This window comes from Camelus bactrianus, chromosome 14 (genome assembly GCF_048773025.1).
Source record: "Camelus bactrianus isolate YW-2024 breed Bactrian camel chromosome 14, ASM4877302v1, whole genome shotgun sequence".
NCBI classification, from domain to species: Eukaryota; Metazoa; Chordata; class Mammalia; order Artiodactyla; family Camelidae; genus Camelus; species Camelus bactrianus.
The window spans coordinates 43,139,268-43,160,656 of record NC_133552.1 but is presented as its reverse complement, the minus strand read 5'-3'; the positions used below and the strand labels follow the sequence as shown (position 1 = coordinate 43,160,656).

The window sequence follows — 21,389 nt, the reverse complement described above, 5'->3', positions numbered from 1 at the left end:
CTTTGACCCATCTGTGGGTGGATCAGGTACTTCCTGCCTCGACAGCTCTCTTTCCTTTTCACACTTTTCTTCTCCCTGCCTTTCACTTGGCCCTGGTCTGCACTGAACCATGATCTAGAGGTAAGATCTGATAAAGCAGTGCCTTTAGGAGATGAAGCTACAGAACTTAGCTCAGAGGGAACTGAACATGTTGTTCAGGAAGGGAGTTAACTGCTCAGGAGATGATTGGAAGGTTCTGTAAATATTAGAATGCAAGGCTCTTTCTAGAGGCTGAGACTTACCTGGTGTTGAGAATAAGACACGCTTAGGGAAATATATGGGGACAAGTTGTAAGAGTGATACCGGATGCCCTAGGTGCCTAAACCCATTCACAGATCTTCCTAAGTACTTAGAAATCATGAGTGACTTAGACACCAAAGAGAAATTTAAAACCTGTCTAATCCAGTATATTCTGGCAAATGATTCCTGGTATAGCTAACTAAGTCTGACCTAAAGCATAATATGATCAGGAAACCCACCTCTATTAATTTTATAATTTTAAAGATAAAATTTTTATTTAGTTGGAAACATTTAATAGGAAACATGTTGAAAATAAAGTAGATAACTAACCATGGTGAAGTTCCCTTGTTTTATAGTTGACCAGTTCTCTTATTTCAAGAAGAACAACTGAGGAAAAGCAAATCTGGTGGGGTTATATAAAGAAATACAAGTAAAAGTGCTGGTTTCATATGGTTGATACTTTTTTTTTTTTTTCTCTTTTAAAGTCTTTGGAGAAAGCATGCAATTAAGGGTCAGAAGAACTCGGTTCAAGCCCTAGTTCAGCCTTTTATTATTGATGGGATGTCCTCCATGTGACCTTGGGGAAGTTAGGTTTCCTACTTGAGGTTCAGTTTCCTCATCTGTGAAATGCAGTTGCTTAAACTATCTAGTTGGTAATGTACTGAGTGTGAAATGGTAACTATGTAAAATGCCTGGCAAGGTGTCTGGAAATTAATCCTCAATGAATGGTAATTATTAATAATAGTGATTATTGACAACTTTTTTCTACGTCATACATCATTGTTGATTATTACTCTGGAATGTTGTAATTGGTCTTATGTCCTTTTTAACAAAATTGAAAAGGCTCGTTTTATCTCTTAGAGTATAAGCTTTCCCACAGTGATATGATTCTCTTACCTTCATTTAAACGTGATTCTCTGTAGCACCTAGCAAAATGCTTTTTGAAAATCGTGTTAACATGAAGAGTAATAGAATATTTTGAATCTTGAAGCATTTTTCCACTTACAAGCCGTGTTTATTGTATTATTTATCTATTAAGACAAATTCTAGGAGTGACCTTATTAATCTTCACAGTCTTTTAAATAAATATTGCTATTTGAAATTTATTTATGGGTGTCTTAAAAAACATTAGGAAATATACTTACAAACATATGAAGTGTATCTAGTTTCTTAGAAAAAGAAAAACATAAAGTTATGTCAGTAATGCTAATTAAGGTTGGGGAAAAAACCCTTACTCAAGCCACCACATTTCTCTAACAGATGTTTTCATGTATTTTACTAATTCTTCATATGCAGTTCATTTTTACTTAATATTGCTCTTTCCCCCATATTTCCTAAATGTAGCTTATAATGGCAGCATAATAGGCCATTCATTGTTTTACCATAATTAAATTGGCTATTTCCTTGTGATGAACTGGAAAAGAACTGGAACCGTTTTTAGGTTACAGATGGTGTTCCAATGAGTCTTTTATACTTACAGTTTTTCATTTCTTCCTTCCTTTTTTTTTTGGTAGGATTAATTCAGGAATATTATGACTGGGCCACAGATTATCAATTATTTTGACTCTTAAAGCATGCGTACCTTTCAGAGGGTTCTGGTAGTTGGTATTGCCAGAGGTAATTTATGAGCAAGGTGGTTCTACCATTTTCTAACAATGGATATAATGGATATTAGCTTTAAATTGGCTAATTTAATTGATGCTAAGTGATCATTCACAGTTTCTTAGTCTTGTTTCTTTACAAGGGACAAAAATGACCTTGTTGACATAGACTTAGTTTCTGATTAAAGTAGATGGTTATGTCTTGTAATTTCTGGATTACAAGTTATAATAAAGTAATAATTTCTGGTCATACAGTTATAATAAAGTATATATTGTTAGAACTTAATTAAAAAAAACTCTAATGCAACTTGTTGTCTTTTTGTATGATGAATTTGTATGCCCACAGTTGAAACTGCTTATAGGAAAAGTCTTTGAAGTTAAAAAAAATTAGAAATGTATTTCTGGCTTATAGATTCAATTGCTAATCTGACTTAATGTAACATTTGCTTTAAACTCTTTCTATCTGAAAGCCCCAGTCACCAAATGTAGAATTGGAAACCACTGTTTTGGTTTTATGGGCATTTAAAAATAGTCTTTGGGGATCTTTATCTTGAGTTTTACTAGTAAGGCCAATTACAGTCTTTCTCCTTAACTTGCTCTCTTTTTACCTAGTTGTAGGACAGATCGTAGTATTTAATCACAGTGCGCCCAGCCCCTCACCAAGGCGCAGCATAGACCTAAAGGGATGTGGGAAATTCCTTGAGATGTATAATTAGACAGGGAAAAGAAAAAGAAAAAAAAAAAAAAAAAAAAAGAAGAGGAAGGGTGAGAACTAAAGAGAAAAAAAGAAGAAAGAAAATTAGAAGAAGGAGATTAGGGAGAAAGACCTGGAAGGGAATAGATTGAGTTTTCATTGCTTTCAAGTTTCTTCACAGATTCCTCTGGAAGCCGTAAGATAGGCTGTCCTTTCGATTTATTGAGACGCAGTGTAACTGTATTTTTGACCAAACTAATCCTGCATCTCTTTCCCTTTTTCCTTTTTCTTCTCTGATTCTTTATTTTTAAGAAACACACTGCCTGACTTTCTGGCTTTTTCAAATGCCCTGCCTTCACTGCAGCCTCAGCCCTGCAGCTCCCCCTCCGTGTGAATTTGCCCTTCAGGGGCACCGTTTCCTGTCAGAAACCCAAGGCAGGCCCCTGACATTTCTAGGTGGCGATTCACACAGAAAAGGACCTGAAAAGTTTCACAGGGCACATGATTTCAGTGAGCTGATCAGCTTGGTGCAAAATGGGTCCCTCCTTTCCCATACCTTTTGGCCTCCTATGCATCCAAGATCAGAGTGGTTAGAAAATTTAAAAATTGGTGTCACCGTATCCCAGAATAGAAATGATAGAAGATGAGACTTAATGTTCAGATTCATCCAAATTGAAATCAAAGTGAATGATATTGATATTTGATTCCAAATAAAGTGATTTTTTTAATGGTAGTAAAACATACATAACATAAAATTTACCTTTTTATCTATTTAAAAAAAGTGTTAATTTGACAAAGCTATAGCTTTTCACACTGTGCAAAGTACTATTCTAAATAATGGAAATTCAAAGTTAAATAGAACCTGATTCTTGTCCTCAAAAAGCAAAAGTAGAGTTAAACCCATGTATTTTCACGTACCTGTATCTAACTTGGAAATATGTGCATGCAAATGTAAGTTACAAAGATGAAAACCATTCCTTCCCTATTTAATGAAAAGAAGGACTTGTAAATACTGCTTTATTTTTATTTTTTAATTGTGGCAAATATATATGACTTAAAACTGACCTTTCAGCCATTTTTAAGTGTACAAGTCAAGGTGATTTTTATTCACTGTGTAATTCAAGCATCAAGGGGAATTATATAAAGTTTTATTACAGAAGCATAAAGCTAAAAAAGAAGTTGATTTGCAAATCTTTTACATTTTAGGGGGGAATTAAAATAACTGATTTTCTTTCCTCTTCCACCTTTCTTCGTTTTTCACACATATATTTCGGTAGCTGAACTCTTGCCAAGTTATTTTAAACCCGTTTTTCCTCTACTGTAGAGATCTTTTTTTTTTTTTCTCAAAGTCTTAAAAAGATATTTTTTTTTCATGGGATATATTTGCAATCCATGTGCAATTATTTACAATAATTTCACAATAAAGATAAGAAATTGATAATTATGGGTGTGTTTCAGTTGGCCTGAGCTGTGTTTATTAATGAAGTCAAGCTCTGAGTAAGGGTACCTAAAATTCAGCTGTTGTGCTGGGAAAATCTTAGCAAATCTAAATTATTTAAGGAAGTAACCATTGCATTCTCCAAATAATATTTTCTTTCTATCATAGGGACTCTAGAGAAGTGATTATACATGACAGTAATCAAGTTAGCTGCCTGATATATCTGCTTGGTCTGTAAGCTGTGTCTGCAGTCATTTGGTTATCTCATCAGATCAGTCTGATCCATTTCATTTTGCTTAATTGATTGATGATATAATCTACATTATTTTGTATTTATGATAGTGACTATTTATAAAAAGGCAGAGCATAAACTTGTATCACTCTGAATTCCCTTTTGTACCTTTCATGTTCAATATAGTAAATTATTATGGGCTAGATAGACCTATGGCAATGAAGTACCAGAACCTTTGCATCTACTTAGACTATTCATCGAGTTTATAAAACTATGAAAAAAAATGAAATGGCCACTATGTGTTATTTACTAATGTTCATAACCAAATTAGTAACACAATTAAGAACCTTCAAATTGACTTTGAAATTACAGCAGTAAATATGGCATCAAATGTATTTGGACACTTCATCTGAGTGGATTAGCAACAGATCTTTCTCTTCTTGGAAAATAGAAGTAGTCAGGAAGGAATGACATTTGCATAAAGGCACTTCCTTTTGCCACCTTTGAATTTTTTTTTTTTTTTTAGAAGTATGGTTTAATCTTATGTCATTAACCTGCTTTAAGCTCTTTTTCAAGTATCACAGCTAAACTGAAGGATTTATTTCCTTGCTTGTACTTTTAAAACACTGCTGTCAGACAAAGTTAAGGCAAGGCAAGCAGTGGAGACACAGCCCCCTTTTGTTTTCATTTCATTTGCATTTGTTCATGACTGCTAAGGTATTTTAAATTCCCAAAGGAGTGTGCTTGCTCTATTATATATAAATTGTTACCTGAAAGGGTCTGTAAGAGATCAAAGTAAATGTCAGCCTAGTAAATAGAAGAGATTTTTTTTTTCTCCCTGAGCTACATTATAAAGGGAGATTTCTTTTGCCTTATTTATGTTTAGAACTTAATGTGGTTAGGAAAACAGTGAGTTATTATTAAAGTTCGCAAAGCGTCAGGAGTTTCAAACATTTGAAGTTTATTGAAAGCGAAATAATTGATAAATCAAATAAATTTGATTGCTTGGACTTTCTCCTAATTTCCTATGTTTTAAAGAGGTTTTGTTTTTTTCCTTCCTTCATGTATAAAACCAAAATTTGGCTGAACTAAATGATTCTGCCCATTTCCCTTAAAATAATGTTTAAATGAACAGTACTAACTTGTTTATATTGCCAGTTATTTTATAGGATATTGAAAGTTAAAGAAGATGAAATATATCAGAGAACTAAACTAATTTGTATCTGTGGCATCATGCTTTTGGTCAAAAAGGTTTTGCAGCACATGTATTCATGTGTGTCCTCGCTTCCTTTCTGTCTCTTGGCTGCAGTCCACTTGATGGCTGCTAATTCATAGGGACTCTTAGTGTATCACAGAGAAGTTTTTGGGCATGAGAGAATGACCCATATACTCTTTACTTTCATTGGTTTCTGGAATCGCAACTTCTGTGCTATCGCTAGTGAGGACAATTACATACATAAGCCATTTAATGGATAACCAAAGTGTTAAATCATGGAAGATTTATTATTTTGCTGGGTATTTTTTAGAGTGCAAAGTTGGAGTGCAGAAAGTATTTTCCCTGAAACATCACTGGGTATGTGCTTATTAGAGGTGGTTAATTCTACAAAACATAGTTATTCTATAATATCTGGTCTGCTTTGAATGTGCTATGCCATTATCATACTCACTATATGACAGGGTATCTACTGGGGGTTTGAATTCTCATATGAATTTTTAGGGGCACTGCTATAACTCTTGACAGCAGAAATACGAATCTGGAAGTTAGAAGTCATAGGCAACTTGGTATTTCGGGGGCTGGAGGATGGAAGGGGTTCCGTTACACTGGTGGTGGTAAACGGTTAGGGTTTGGGGTCCCTTACCAGGATATCTTTTAGGGACACTCTTAACTCTAGCTCTGTTTCATATACCGCTTTATTTTCTTTGAAGTCCCCAGAAACTTGGCTGATCAACTATTTGCAATCAACATCTGATGCTTCTGACCAGACTTGCTGTTTCTACCTCCCTCTTTCTTGCTGTACTGAGTTCAGTGGTGTCCCCTTAAAATTCATGTCCTTGGAACCTCTGAATGTGCCCTTATATGAAATAGAGTTGTTGCAAATGTAATTAATTAAGAGGAGGTCATACTGGCGTGGGGTGGGCTCTTAGTCCAGTATGATTGGTGTCCTTGGAAGAGACACAGACACATGGTGGGGGTGGGCAGGGAGGGGGAGACTGTGTAACGACTGAAGCTTCTGACGTTTTGGTTTTGGACCTGTAGCCTTCAGAACTGAGAGGAAATAAGCATCTATTGTTAGAAGCCACCTGGTTTGTGGTACTCTGTCACAGCAGCCCTAGGAAACCCATACACCTGCCAATAAGCTGAAAAGGACCGTCTCCAAGTTTCTCTACTGCAAATCTGTTTTTGAGGCAACTTTTAAATAATATTAAAGTTCCCAAAGGGTTAATGCTACTAGAAATGGTACAAAAGTAGAATATAAATTAAGAAAGTCACATAGTTCAAGGAATTCCAAAATCAAAGCTGAGATCTCTCGTTGGAAGGGCATTACCTTTCAACTGCAGCTTTAGTTTTGTATCTTGTCGGAATACATTTCCATGCCTCAGAGATTCTAATTTAGTCGGTTTAGGGTTGGGCCCCGGCATCTGTATGTTTCAGCTTCCCAGGATGGTCTGGGAACATGCGGCATGAGGTGAGAATCATTGGTGTGGAGTGCGGGACAAGGAGCATGCAGTCTAGAGCAGTGGTTCTCAGCCCTGGCTGCACCCTGGAATCATCAGGGTGGCTTTGAACACCTACGGATGCCTGAGCACCCAGCCCAGAGATTCTCTGGTCATTGGTAAGGGATTCAGATGGCTCAGAGGGAGTTTTAAAAGCGCCTAATGAGTTCTGATGTGCAGCCCAAGTTGAGAAACACTGGTCTCAAGGTCTTTATATTCTAGTGAATAGCAAGGATATTTATCATCTTAAACTTCTGGGGATTATGATGATGATTTTTTTTTTTTATGCAGCGGACAGATTTAGGTTAAGATTTCTTTCAGCAAGACAAACAAATTTATTATCTGATTTCTTCCATTCTCACAATACAAGGCTTTCCAGACATCTTTGAAAATGGAGGCCAGTGAGTTGTGTGCACGTTGGGTGTCTTGGGAGGATTGGAGCAGTCACTGGTGGCTGCATCTTGGTTGGGAAGGGGATTGGTGTGTTTTTTCTCTCTACCATTGCCTTTTCTGCTATTTGAAAACCTGTCTTGGGCCCACATTAAGGAGATGAGGATGAACATAGAGTTGAAAAAGTGTAGGAGATGAGCAGATTCTCCAGTGGGAAAGAACAGAATAGGAAAAATGTCATCTGGCAGAAGAGAGGAGGCAAAGAGGTACTGTTGTAACTGGTGGTCCTTTAAGTATAAGAGTGAGGAATGTCCTTTGAGTCTGGAGAAAGGGGACTTGATGTGTGTGTGTATGTGGACATACGTACTAATACTTGGGAATAATTTTCTTCTGTGACATGAAAATGTGTACATACAGTAGATTACATTCTTTTTCTCTGAAATTCTGTCTGCAGTGAATGTTGCCATTGTATTGTGTGATGGTTTCATGAGAGTGTGTTCCTTCTGGTCTTGTGATCTACCTTCTACTATGTAGACTTGACAAGAGGGTTGTACCCACAGTGCTCGGGACTGAGAGCTGGTTGTTAATACACCTCCGATGCTTCCTAGTGGCTTGTTTCTAGTATTTCGCTGTTGCCATTTCTTACACAGAGATGATAGGTTAAAATACCTAGGAAGACATGAAAATAACAGATTTAATGTGCGTCCATTTCCTGTAGAAGGCTTGGAAAGAATGCCGCTGTGTTTATTTTTCATTTTGTGCCGGTTTCCTTGTCACGCTCAGGTGTTTTGCTAGCTTCCTGGGGACCATAAGTATGTTCCTTTTTGTTTATTTGTTTCTAAGCTCCACTACTGATCTCAGTGTTCAGTCATTTGAAACCTGTGGTCCAGGCTAATGCTACCATTAAGGAGACCTCAATATTGGTGAAATTCTTTGAGGCTGCTCTCTCTCTGATGTATGCTTGATGACTGCTTCTTGAAAATAATAGTAGTCATAGCTATCTGAGGTTCTGGTGTACCTACTAAACACTCTTGCATTATTGCATTTAACTTACTTCTATTTTATTGGTAGGAGACTGTCACTGAGCATTTTTAATTTGGATCTAATCAGGGGTGTACTGGTAAATGGCTTTCTGAGTAAAAGCTGTGATTTGTTGCATTTGCTGATTTCCTTGATAGAAATACGCTGACCACGATGGATTTCTAGCTACAAAAGTCTAGTTACAGGGTTATGTAGAGATGTACAAAGTCAGCTCTCCCACACCGGTACTAGCCGGCTCCAGTCCTCTCTGGATCTTACATCACAGTTAATGTAGTTTCTGTTGTATTTTCCTTCCTTCCTCCCTCCATCCTTTCCTTCTCTTCTTCCCTCCTTCCCTTCCTTTCTCCCTCCCTGCTCCCTTCAGGCAGTTATTTTACAGAATCTCCTGTATCGCTATGTCAGGGACATCACGTCCTGTTTGTATCTTCTTCTGTTACGGGTTTTTCTTAGAGATGTGGGATTATCATCCACTGTCAACATCCAGGACCCTTATTGCCTTAAACTGAAGTAGAATTGATAGGATTTATTATATTAAGTTGTCTATTTTATTCTTGATAAGAAAAGTGTTTGAGCAGGCTATCAAGTCAAATGCCTGATCATTTCAGATGTGAGTAGCAATTTTATGAACTTATTAGTGACAAATCACACTGATTTTATTCATGATACCAACTGTTCTTTTTGAGTTGAATTCAGAATGCATCTTTCTTTCCATGCCTCCTTTTCCTCTGCATAGCTTTTACCCGAAACCACTTTTTCTCCAGAGTAGGGTTTGCTTGACACAGCTATGTAGTAGCAGACTCGGAAGGGTTCTGATCTTGATGGTAATGAAAAACCATGAGAATTGTCAGTCATCTTTCTTCGTAATTGGGAGGAAAGTGCCCAGTGTTCACATCTCCTTCCTGTTCCATATTTTGATGGAAAAGTCTAAACACTTGTCTGATCTCCTTCCCCTTGTCAATTTCTGCCTGATTTTAAATCTCAGAAAACATGTGTCTTAGACTTTTCATTTATCCTGTTTTGGGCTGTAACACCGACTTCCTTAAAAATTAGAGTGCATTCTGACTCTGCCTTTTTCAAGTGTCCTGCCCTTGCTGAGACCTTGAGTGGGATATATTAGGCTGCTGCCATCTTTGTAGGATTTGTCCTGTAGTGATGAGGGAACCCATATTCTTTCTTCAGCAGAGCCGTGACAGGTGAATAAGAGTAGAGCATGCTTGAATCCATCCCTGGCATGGACCACTTGCTTTTTCTGCATTACCTGGACTATGCTGAGGTTGCTTTAGTCCATGAGTCCTGTGCAATTTGCAAAACAAAAGAACTGTTAAACAATTTCTGAAATTGCTTCCTGAAGTTTTTTTTTTATGCATGCAAAGATATTTTAGCAAATATAAATGGACTTGTAATGTGTCCTTTATAACCAAATTCTCTGTAAGAATGACCTCGTTTTAAATGCAGGCTGCATTTTTCTTCTCCAGCATGTCAAACCCCTTTAAGGCATGGCCACAGACCCTGGGATTTCCCACTCAACAGAATGTCATTTTATGTTTGATCCCCAAAGAGTTCAGAATTGTTGAGATTTTATGACTGCCTGACACTTACGCTTAATGTGCAGGCCAGGACACTGAGCGATGGGAGCAGATGGGCATGGAGACTGGGGACCGTAGATGGAGTTTATGTCACTGTTACAGAGGACACTGAAAGAAAACCCCAGAGGGGTTCCAGTGTGGCCTGCAGTGTGGACAATTTATTTTGCTTTCGTTGAGGAAATAGTTAAAAGAATAGATTTTTTCTTAACTATTAAAATTGGAAGCGTTTTCCACAAGAAAAATTTCCCGGAGAAGAAGGCATTTTATTTCTCAGTCTAATGATAAGAAGGGATGCAAAGTGAAATTGATCTGTTTTCCTACTTGAATTTAAACATATAGATCTTTGATTGCAAGGAACTTCTGAAGTTAAAAAGACTTACTGTGACTAAGTGTCTTGACAGCAAAATCTGATTTTCAAACATGAACAGTGTAAATGGAAACTGCTTTCTCCCTGTGATAGTTCTACAATAATTGTACTGATTTATGACGAATATGTTTGTTATCCAGAGAGTTACATCAAAATGGAATTAAATTCAATACTTTTAGAGCCAAAAAATCTCTTTTGGTTGAAAGTCTTCATACGGAGAGTTAACAGTATGAGAATGAAAATATATACACTATGGGTAATTTCTATTAGGTCAATAAAGCATGCCTGACATTTGTTGTTTGTTTTCATCAGTAAAAAAGAAAAAACATGATGTGGTTTTCCAAACAAGTAGGTCTTGCTGAATCATCTATGACAAGACTAAGATGTTGCATAAACATTTTCATGTTGTGGAGATAAACATCATTTTTAGTGAAACAGAAATGTCTGGTAAAAACTACATTTGTGAATGTTTTAACCGGTGACCCAGAGATGAGTTTGCCTTGTTGAAATTATATGTGTGAATTTATTTTGAATACCTTTTCAGCAGTGGTGCACTCCTTCCTAGAGCATTTCTGCATTTGAAGTCACATTTGCAGGAGAGAAGTAGCTGTGTGTGTGTGTGTGTGTGTGTGTGTGTGTGTGTGTGTCTGTGTGTTATGCCTAAGAAAGCAGGGTAACTGGAGGGAGGGGAGAAGAGAATTAGAGATCCTGGAAAATTTCTAGTGAGGGAGGGTTTGAGATGACTTCATTGTGCAGCAACATAATCATTAATTTAAAGTTGCTAAAATGCTATTGAAGTTTTTCCCCTCTTGGGGATGTTGCTTTTATGCTTTTTGTTCAAGGCTTTTAAAAAAAGGTTGTAAAAGCAATGATTATAAGGACTTCAGAGCTTTTCTCATGGCTTTGGTTGTTCCAACTGTAATTTCTCACCTTTTCCTATAGCTGGTGCTCTGGAAGGTAGCGTGGAGCTGGGAGGCACCTCTGAATAATCCAGAGCCCGTGCTCCCTCCCTGTCTGTAGCAGAGTCAGCCGGGCCCGTTGGCTGCCGCTCGGGGACTGTCTGCCCTGATGATGTCTTACCCGCTATTGCTTCAGCTCTGAGGGTGGACAGTGGTTGACATGCCAGGGCCTTTGCTTTTCCGTCTTTTGCTGCCCTTTGCCAGTTACTCTCCACTCAGACTGTTGGAGAGATACGTGTAAGTACTAATATCAATACATGTAGTATGTCTGTATCACTTCCATCTCTTTTGACAGTCGCCAGCCTATCTCAGGAAAACCTCTTTCCTTCTTTTTCTCCCATTTGTAATAAAAAGATAATGACCCCGTTTCTGCCGTTCCATCGCTTTTTATGGCAATGTTAAACCTGTGTGTACACAGCCTATATTTAGCAAATAGATGAAAATAGCGTTTCCCAATAAAGAGAAGAGTTAGAAATAAGATCAAGATGAGATCTCAAATAGAGTCAAGTGACTGGTCAGTTTCAGAGGGTTTCAGACTTCCTGGAGTTGTGTGAATCATCTGTGTTGGCTTTTATTTTTTTCTGTTGAGAGCATTTATTTATTCATTTAGTTTTAGTTCACCTTTATGTCGAAGTAGAGTTCACATGCAGAAAAGTGCACATATTACAAGGATACAAATGGATGAACTCCCACAAAGTGAACATAAATACTCAGCGACCACCCAGATCAAGTTATAAAACATGATCAGCAGCCACTCACAGCAGTCAGCTACTCTCTCACCTCTGTTACTGCAGACGACTGTCTGTCCCTCATGCTATATATGTACACATGCTCTTTCTGGATTCTTTTGTGCAACATTATGGTTTTTTTAAAAAAATAAATTGTTTTTATTGAAGTATAGTTGCTGTACAAAGTTATGACATTACCAGTGTACAATACAGTGATTGATCATTTAAAGCTAATATTCCACTTATAGTTACTATAAAATATTGGCTATAGTCCCTGTGTTGTACAGTATATCCTTGTAGCTTATTTTATGCCTAATAGTTCATAGCTTTTGCTCCCCTCTCCATATTGCCCCTCCCCTTTCCCTCTCCCCACTTTTAATTACTCGTTTGTTCTTTGTATCTGTTTCTTTTTTTATTGTTGTATTCACTAGTGTTGTATTTTTTTAAGATTCCACATATAGGTGACATCATACAGTATTTGTTTCATCATTGTTTTTTAGATTCATCCCTATTGTTCTTTTTCATTGCTGTATAATATTCTATTATAAGAATTTATCAAAAAGCTTCCACAGATTTATTTATAGATTTTACTGTTGATGGACATCCTGATTGTTTCCAGTTTTCAGCTGTTAGAAATGCACTGCTGTGAATATTCTTGTGAGTGCCTTTTGGCATGTGTGTGTACACGTTTCTGCATGGCATATTGCTAGAGGTAGAACTACTGAGTCTTCAGGAATCTATTTTCATTTTAGTAGATATTGCCAAACAGTTTTCCTGAGTGACTACACTAATTTAGACTTTCATTAACAGTATATGAAAGTTCCAGATGCCCCGTATCTCACTGTTCTCTATATTTTCTCATTCTCTTTTTGCCATGCTGATGGCTGTGTGTTGATATCTTAGTGGTGGCTTTAATTTACACTTCCCTAATGATTAAAGGGGGATGCAAACCTTTCATATGTTAATGGCCACTTAGCCATCTTTAAGGGGGAAACTTGTCCAAGATTTTTTGGTCTATTTAAAAAAAAACTAGCTTATCTGTCTTTTTCTTTTTTGTTCATTTCTAAAATTGAACCGTGTCTTAAATCCACTATGGCATTGGGTGGGGAGGGTGAGAATCGTGGAAAAGTTACTCAGGTATAAATATGTATTTGTTCATTCATTTAACAAAAGTTTATTGAATATCTCTTATATTCACAATGATAAAAAGGTATGTCTGCTTTTGCAGTCTAGTGGGCGATTAAGACAAGTCAAAAGACATCAAGAAGACTTGAGGTTAAGTCCTTAGATAAATAAGGACAAGGAGAAAGCCCAGTGAAAAAGCAGAGCACATAGTAGGCTCCGAGATTTTACGGAAAGACTTCCCGTAAGAGAAGAAAGGGAGCTAAAACTTCGATGAAAAATAGGAGTTAGCCAGATGAAAATTAGGATGGGGAATAGTTTTAGGTAGGAAGAACAAAATCCCTTTGGAGAGATGGCAGTGCCTTTGGAGAGGAGGGGTGTGTTTGCATGGAGGTCAGGGGGTGTTTAAGTACTCATTAATTCATTTAATTATTATCTGCTAGCACCTCTCATCTTCCAAACCCTGTGTGAGTTGCAAGGACAGAAGGGTGGAGAAAATTATTAACAACAACAGTGATAATACCTAAAATTTACTGAGAGCTTCCTGTGCTGGGCACTGTGCTAAGTGCTGTCCTTGCATTGTTCATTGAGTTCCCATAGCTGTTCCGTGACATGGGCACGGCTGTTATTCTTGTTTTGTATTTGAGAAAGCAGGGTCCCGTAAAGGTTAAATAACTTCAGTAAGCCCTAGAAAGCCTCTGTGCCCACTGGAAATAAGCCTATGGGGGACTTCAGAAACTGCCCAGAGAATTACACATACAAATTATAATTGCATTGACGATTATGGTAGCAACAAGTTAGATAGGGGTCTGTATGTCGTAACTGGAATAGACTATAAGAATAAACATTTTCTAGCATTGTTTTAAAATTACAGGTGTATAATATGCTACGTGTATATTATATACTATATTAATACCGTATATAAATTATTGTATATAGAAATAGTTCTGTGCATTTATGATAATGAGTGGAGTGGAAGTCTTTGGGTTTGATTCCTGACTCTACCATTTATTACTTATGTAACCATGGCAGATTCCTAAACTGTTTGCTTCTCTTGGCAAAACATTATCTTAAATCCCTGCTATATTCATTTCAAAATTTGGTGGTCCTGTGAGGAAAAATAATCAAATTTGCCTTTGGTCCTTTTCCTGAAAGTTTCAGGGTACTGAACACTAAGAAAAAAAATTTGCAGGCTGAGACCTGGTAAAGTATATTACTTTTGGGCCTGCAGAAAATTTGGGGATTGAACCGAAGGCACTGAAAATAGAAGGTTATAATTGAAATGTCAGCAAATATAACTTTAACAATTCTAGTTGATGCTTTCGGAATATTAAATATACCTGTTAAGTGCATTTTTTCCTTTCAGTATGTAAATTTTAATGTGCATCCCGAATCTCTCCAGCCATATTTCCTCTATCAGTAGTCCCCTGTGGCAACTTTATCTTTGAATGCAAACTATTCTTGTTCAATATTTGAGTAGTGATAATGAGTTTTATTCTGTGAGTCACAGCCTTAGTACCCTAAACTATACCCAATATAACTTTACCATTTGCAAGAACTAGAGTGTTTTGTATTCCAAATAGCAATTTTAATGTTTTATTGATTACCGGTAAACAAATGCAGAACACAGGAAGAAGACTGTTTATGACAGTAGAATGGGCAGATACGTTTGTGTTAGTGGGGTGCCCTCTATCCATGGGGCTGGCAAGCCTGAACTGCTGAAATGCATTGTTCCAGGAGCCTTCTAGAACATTTTGACAATGTGAATGATATTTGAATTAGCGATCTAAGTGTCCCAGAGCTGATTAAAAAAATCATATTTTGTTCAGAGCCCGTTTAAGGGGTTCTTATTCCCTCTTGTTGCCCGGTGGCTTACTCTTCAGACTTTTCCTCAGAAAAGGAAAATCGTTCCAGGTGTGTGGTTGAAAGTAACCTGCTGCAAGCAGTGAATTTATTCTGACTCTCTTGTTTTACTTAAAATCATGTGTTTCTTAATATTATATAATTAAAAAATTTATTTTTAATTGAAGCATAGTTGATTTATGATGATTCCAGTGTACAGCAAAGTGATTCAGTTATACATACATATATATATATATTCTTTTTCAGATTCTTTTCTATTATAGGTTATTACAAGATATTGAATATAGTTCCCTGTGCTATCCAGTAGGTTAAATCATATGATTTTTGAACTGTGTTCGTAATATACTGTTTGTTTTAATATATTTTCTCAAAAAAAATCCAAAAATGAAATTGATGCTTCTATTAGAAATACCATGTTTTATTATGTGCATTTATGTTCTTCCTGGCACATCTCTGCAAAGGCCCAGACAAATCTACAGTCTCTCCAGTTTGTAATTTCCTTGGCCGTCTAGATACTTTGAGTCTGAAGGTCAGAATAGCACAGTGCATATCATGAACTGGCTGATGTTTGGATTGTGTTTTTGTTTTGTTTGTCTTTTGTCAGCGAAGCCATCTAGCCATGTTTTAAAAATTAGGAGATTTCATAAATGGGTATAGAGGCTTCATTTCATTTGAATACAGTTGCAGGGGAACCATTGTGGGAAGTTGAGTAGCAGCGGAACTCTGCAGAGAGGACCTCCCTTCTCCCTCCCCACTTCAGCTTTATTTTGCGTGGCTACATTCTTTCAACCTCCTGGCTCCTATTAGCATGAGATTTGTAGTTGCCTCAATAAATTAGCCCAGAGCTTCCCAGCTGGTGTTTTGGGTGTTGGGTCCAGGTGTGGTGAGGTCCTGATTTCCTTGGACAATTGAAGATGATGTAAAAAGGTTGGGAAGCACTGAGTTATTAGCCTTTTGGTAAGTTCATGTGTGAATTGGCACCCACCCTCAGGATGCCCTAAGGCTGTGGGTTCAGGGAATTTTTTCACTTGAGGGCCTCTCTTGTGTTTATCCCAACCTGTGGAGAATGGTCAACTTTTAAAGGCCTTCTGCAGAATCAGAGGAAATAAATCCATGTGCTCTCTTTACCAAGTAGATTGGTTCTCTGAAGTCAAAAGTTTTATCATTAATGAACCAATATCTGTTGAGAACAGTCTTGCTCACGTTGCCTGAGAGTGATGGGTGGAGACTCTCAGCTTGCTCATTTATAAAGTCACCACACAGGGTGGGGATATTTGGTAGAAATCAGATGATTGATAGCGTGCCTTTACATGTAACTCCATGAGAAAAATGAGGGTTGATAAAAGAGTTATAATGTGATTATTTTTTAGGTGCTGCTGCTTGTCCATAAAAGTGCTGGAAAATTCCTTAAAGGTACAGTGAATTCTTTCACCGCTTTTACACATTATGCAAATGATAAAGTCTGTTAATCAATTTTGTTTCCTCAGAAGAACGCCTATGGAGAAACATGTAAAGAGCAACAGTATGGCACAGAATGGATGAAAATGTTGTCAGTAGGTTTGACATTTAGAAATTTAGGAGGCTTATTTGGCCTGAGTTTCCAAATGATGCTGTAATGTCATCTAGACTTGGCTGTGTTCAGTTTGATGATGTATATAGTGTCCAGTGCACTTCCCATCAGCAGTGGAGTGGATGTGTGATGCAGAATATGTTACACTTTATTTTATCAATTTAAATACAGCTTTGCTTCAGGACATAAAGTGGATGTTGGGTTATATTTCTGGTCCTCCGGGGGTATTTTAGCTTTAATAGTCTATGAGGATTATGGAAAGCCCTTGACACTTGAGTTCAGGCACGGCTGTGTATGAATGACTGTGCTTTTGGAAGATCCATGCAATACTTTTGAGATCACTTTGCAGAGTTTCCAAAGATCTGAAGATTGATAATCTGGTGAGAGAAAAATCAGGTAACAGCAAGCATCAAATACATTCTACACAGTTATAGCTCTCCGAGGGGCTGAAGACTGTGCTCAATTAACAGTACATGTTGTGATACATTTACATCCAGATACGTTAAATGCTAGATTAAACAAGAAAACATATCTTTGGGGAATTGAGTGGTAGACAAGTCATTAAGGTCTCTATAAAATACAATTAGAGGCCAGGAAAATTCCCAGTGTTTTGTACAAGGCTTTGAAGTGTAGGACGTTGCCCAGCGCTGTGCAATACAAACATAATGCAAGCTGCTTAGATAATTTTAGAGTTCCTCCTTGCCCTGTTAGGACGTAAAAAGAAATAGGTGAAATTAATTTTGATAATATATTTTATTTAATCTAGTATATCCAGAATATTGCCATTTCAACACATAATACCAAATAATAGATGAAACATTTAAAATTATGGTTTTTGGTAAAAGGTCTTGAAAATCTGGTGTGTATTTCACACTTGCAGGGTAACTTGATTTGGATCCACTGCATTTCAGGTGCTCAGCACATATGACTGGTGGCTATTGGAGGAGCCACGAGGAGTTCATGGCTTTTAGTTTCTTTAGTACTGTGAGTAGAGATTTTATGCTGTTCCAGTTTGTACTTTCATGATAATTAAAAAGAAAAAATCTGAAATCTGTGCTTTCTGAAACCTAGTGTCCTCCTTTATTTCTAACTAGACCAGGGATTCAATTGAAAAGGGGAGGAAGTTTGAGTACTTGTTGATTCAGTGAATGAGTGATTCAGGTTCATAGTAAAAGAGATCAGGGTGTGGATTTCCTGATAATTAAGGGTGACATTAAAGAGACAATAAAAGAGAGGCTGTAGAAGTTACTGAAAATCAAAGTCTGACTAATTCTGGAATAGATACAATATTAAGTGATGAAGTTTTAAAAAATAGAGCCAAATAATCTTCATAAACAGGAATTCTGGATGGTGGATTTTCAGAATGATCTTTACTTCTATGGGTTTTAGCTTATTTGGATCATATTACTATGAAAAATTGTAAACCCATCTCCTCCTGTTGCTTCGTTCTCTGTAAAAGAAGAGTATGACGTATTAATGTATGTTTTCAGAAAATCTGGTTTATCTTTTATAACTATTTCTCTTTTCTTAAATTAGCATAGAGGATGCCCAGAGAGGTTCACGTGGCTTTTTTTTTCTGATCTCCTTCTGGCTCCAACAGATTCTGTGGCCTGGTAGTGTTGCTTTGTTCTGTGTTTCAAAACCAAAGTACTACTTATAAATGAGAACAATAATAGTTTAATAATAACTGCGATTTTTATCATGTGCCTTCTGCCAGTTGCAATTCTTAGATTCTCTAGACACAGCAAACATACTGAAAGCCTTTTTTTGTAGATGTTGCAAAGCTGAATTTTGGAGACACTGTGACTAGGCGGTGGCCGTGCAACTTGGAAATAGAACAGCTGAGTTTTGCATTCAGGCCTATAGGATGCTAAATGTCATCCAGCATTATGAGGAGAATGAAGTGATATAAAGAAGCATAATTGCTTCCAATGGACTCTGCAGTTGCTGTTCACAGTCTTATAAAAATGGGGAGGCTTAACTTCCCAGGAACTTCTGAGGCTCCTGGCACTTCTGTGGTGTATGTGGGCGTGTTCTTGGTAATGCTTCTGAAAAAACTTACCTTACAAACAAAGTGTGTTGGCAAGAACTCTGATATACTTTACTAAGTTTAGACCCCATTCAGTGCACAGAACGTATGTGGAGAAGTGGTGCCCAGACATAGCAATAGCCAAGACTCGGGCCATCAGTGGCTTCTGGTCAGAAATGCTTCAGAAAACCCGGCTCTTCCGTGGCTTCTTGAATCCACAAAGTGAGTGCCGTAGCGATGGTTTGTACCAGTCCAGTGCGTGGTGGCTCTCCTGAAACCTGGCCCCGTGTGTAACCGTGTGAATTTGTCCCAGCGTGGCACTTGCAGCAAGCTCGCGCCTCAGAAACTTCCAGTGAGAGGCACTGCGGTGTGAGGGAAAGCGTGTGGGCTTTGGGGTCTGACAGAAGTGTGTTCCAAGTCCTGTTGTGCAGCTTAATAGCCATTAAACTGTTTCGTCACCTGTCAAGTGGAGGTTGACATCCCTTCTTCATGGTGAGGGTTGCCTAAGATCGTGGTGTACGGTACCTGACACACTGCCTGGCATCTGCCTGACTTATGGATTAAATTTCTGCTGCTGAGATACTACTGGAAGTAATATATGCCCTTAAATTACACAGAAGCAAAGTGACAGATCCATTTCTGCGCATTCCAAGTGGCCGCAGTAAAACCCCAAGGCGGGATGTAACTTATAGTCACAGGTGAACACGGTTACAGTGCAGTGCTTTACGGAGCTGCGCTTAGGAGAGAAATTCTCCCTGCTCACCTTCAGAATTGCCCAAGGCTACCCCCAGAGGGTCATTCAGCTGCGGGTGTGTCTATAGGCTCAAGCTTTGGAAATAGTGCAAATATCCCACGCCATGGTCCCCACTTTCTCTCCTAAGAATGTATCTTCAGAGTACCATATAGTGCAGAGATGAGTTACCTGCTGAGTTACCAGTGACCTCTTGGTCATCCATTATATTCCTGCCCAAAGCAGACTAGGAGCCACTGGGAATGAGAAGTTGCAATAAATTTCACTGAATTCACCGATTCAGAGGTAGAACTCAAGCTCTGTTAACCAGTATTCATTTATTTCAGCTCATAGCATAAGCCTTGCAGACTTGTGCGTTTTTAAAATACAGGAATTGTAGCATCCACAACTCTATGTGAAAGAAAGCTTGAAGATGTTTCAGCTCCTTAATTTCATAGATAAGGAAGCCGCAGCCCAGATAGGTTAGCTAGCTTACCTACAGGCACATAGTAGTTAATGGTAGTATTGCTGTATATTATAGTATGGTTTACTCCATCTAATTTGATACGAATCTCACAAAATAATGTTCAGTGGTCAGCTACAAGAATTCTGCATATTGCTAGGAGCAATAGAAACGCCAAACAAAGTGCACTGTATGATTGGCTTGCATTAAGAACTGATGCTAGGTATAAAAGATCATTCAAGAGAGTTGGAGCACTAGATGTATCTCAAGTTGCTTGCCCTCCTGTGACCAAGAGTGGCTCATGTAGCCTACTCTTGATAATTGATTGATTCATGGGTGACAGCTAACTTTGGTGTGACTCATGCATACCCTGGACATCATTCTATAATGTCTGTGTGGGGAAAAAAGTAGAGCAAGAATTAGGTGGGACTTTAGGCTTAGGGATGTTCGTTTGTGGGGGTGATAATCAAATCTGGTAGGTGAATCTCCTAAGAGATCAAACAGAGAGAGAAAGCACATCTTAGTTTAAGGAATTTTGGAGGAGACCCCTTTGTAGGCATGTAGACTGTTTAAAAGACATCCAATGGTAATAGAATGGAGATAAGAATGTAGAGACCTCATTGAAACAGGGGAGGAGAATTTTCTTTCCAGGTTCAGGTTGTCGGTAACACTAAATAGACACCAGTCATCAAAGAGACCATTTGAAGGTTGGGGGGAAGTGGAGAAAAGTAGAGTTAATGAGTTGTGATCATGTGTCTGTGGAAGGCTAGAAATTGCTCCGTAGTTACATGTCACTACGTGTAGTAGTAGATAGAGGTAGCTGAATGCTGGTGTTGAGACAGAGATTATCTGACTATTTTTAAGGTGGGAAAGAAGACACATATGCCAGAGAAGAGAACAGAATGAGAACCCAGATATGGTGAAGGAAGGTTAAAGACTCTGAGCCAAACCTTTAAGAAGGGTAGCTGGAGTAGACCTGTATGTCATAGAGCATTTTAAGAACCTGAAGTCTGAACCACATGAAGTTTGGGAGCAAAAGTAAAATAAAGGTCATTATGGAAGTTAGCAACCAGCAACCTTCACGATGAAGGACCTGAATATATTTTGGACAAAGGTTGGTGTACAGAAACATCTCCCAATAGTGTATGGCTTGCCCTTGTGTGCCACTTGTGGTTCATTTAGATGCTGGTTGGATGCGCTTGTCAAATTTAAGTTGTACAACAGATTCATGAGCAACTTCATAGCCCTGCTGTTGATTACTAGTGAATTGTCATCTACTTGGTTCTCATGAACTGAAATGCGATGGTTTTCCTCCTCCACACCATGGCTTTCTGCAGAGGTGAAGTATGTATCAAACCACAACCCGTGGTATCTCCTGTTCCCAGATTTACCAATGCCTTTTCAGCAGTAGTTTCCCAAATAGTAGCTTGCCGCCTCCAGTCTTCTTTAAATCTTAAGATATATACGATATATGAGGTCTTTTTCATCTTTGTATCCCCATTGGCAGGGAGGGATATTTATTATACAAATGAGAGAATTAATGAGTACATATGATTAGGAACTTTATGGTCTCTTTATATTG

General features: G+C 37.9%; 1 protein-coding gene across 13 annotated transcripts in view; it reads left to right on the top strand.

The window, feature by feature from the left end:
* Positions 1 to 21,389, top strand: part of KLF12 (KLF transcription factor 12) — a 405,368-nt gene that overhangs the window by 96,273 nt on the left and 287,706 nt on the right. For 6 of the 13 annotated variants that reach the window (XM_074378322.1, XM_045509132.2, XM_045509135.2 and 3 more), the window contains one exon: positions 16,386 to 16,428. The exons of the other annotated variants lie outside the window; for them this stretch is intronic. The gene's annotated coding sequence lies outside the window, so the exon portion shown is untranslated. The remainder of the gene's footprint in view (positions 1 to 16,385; positions 16,429 to 21,389) is intronic. 13 annotated transcript variants of the gene reach the window in all.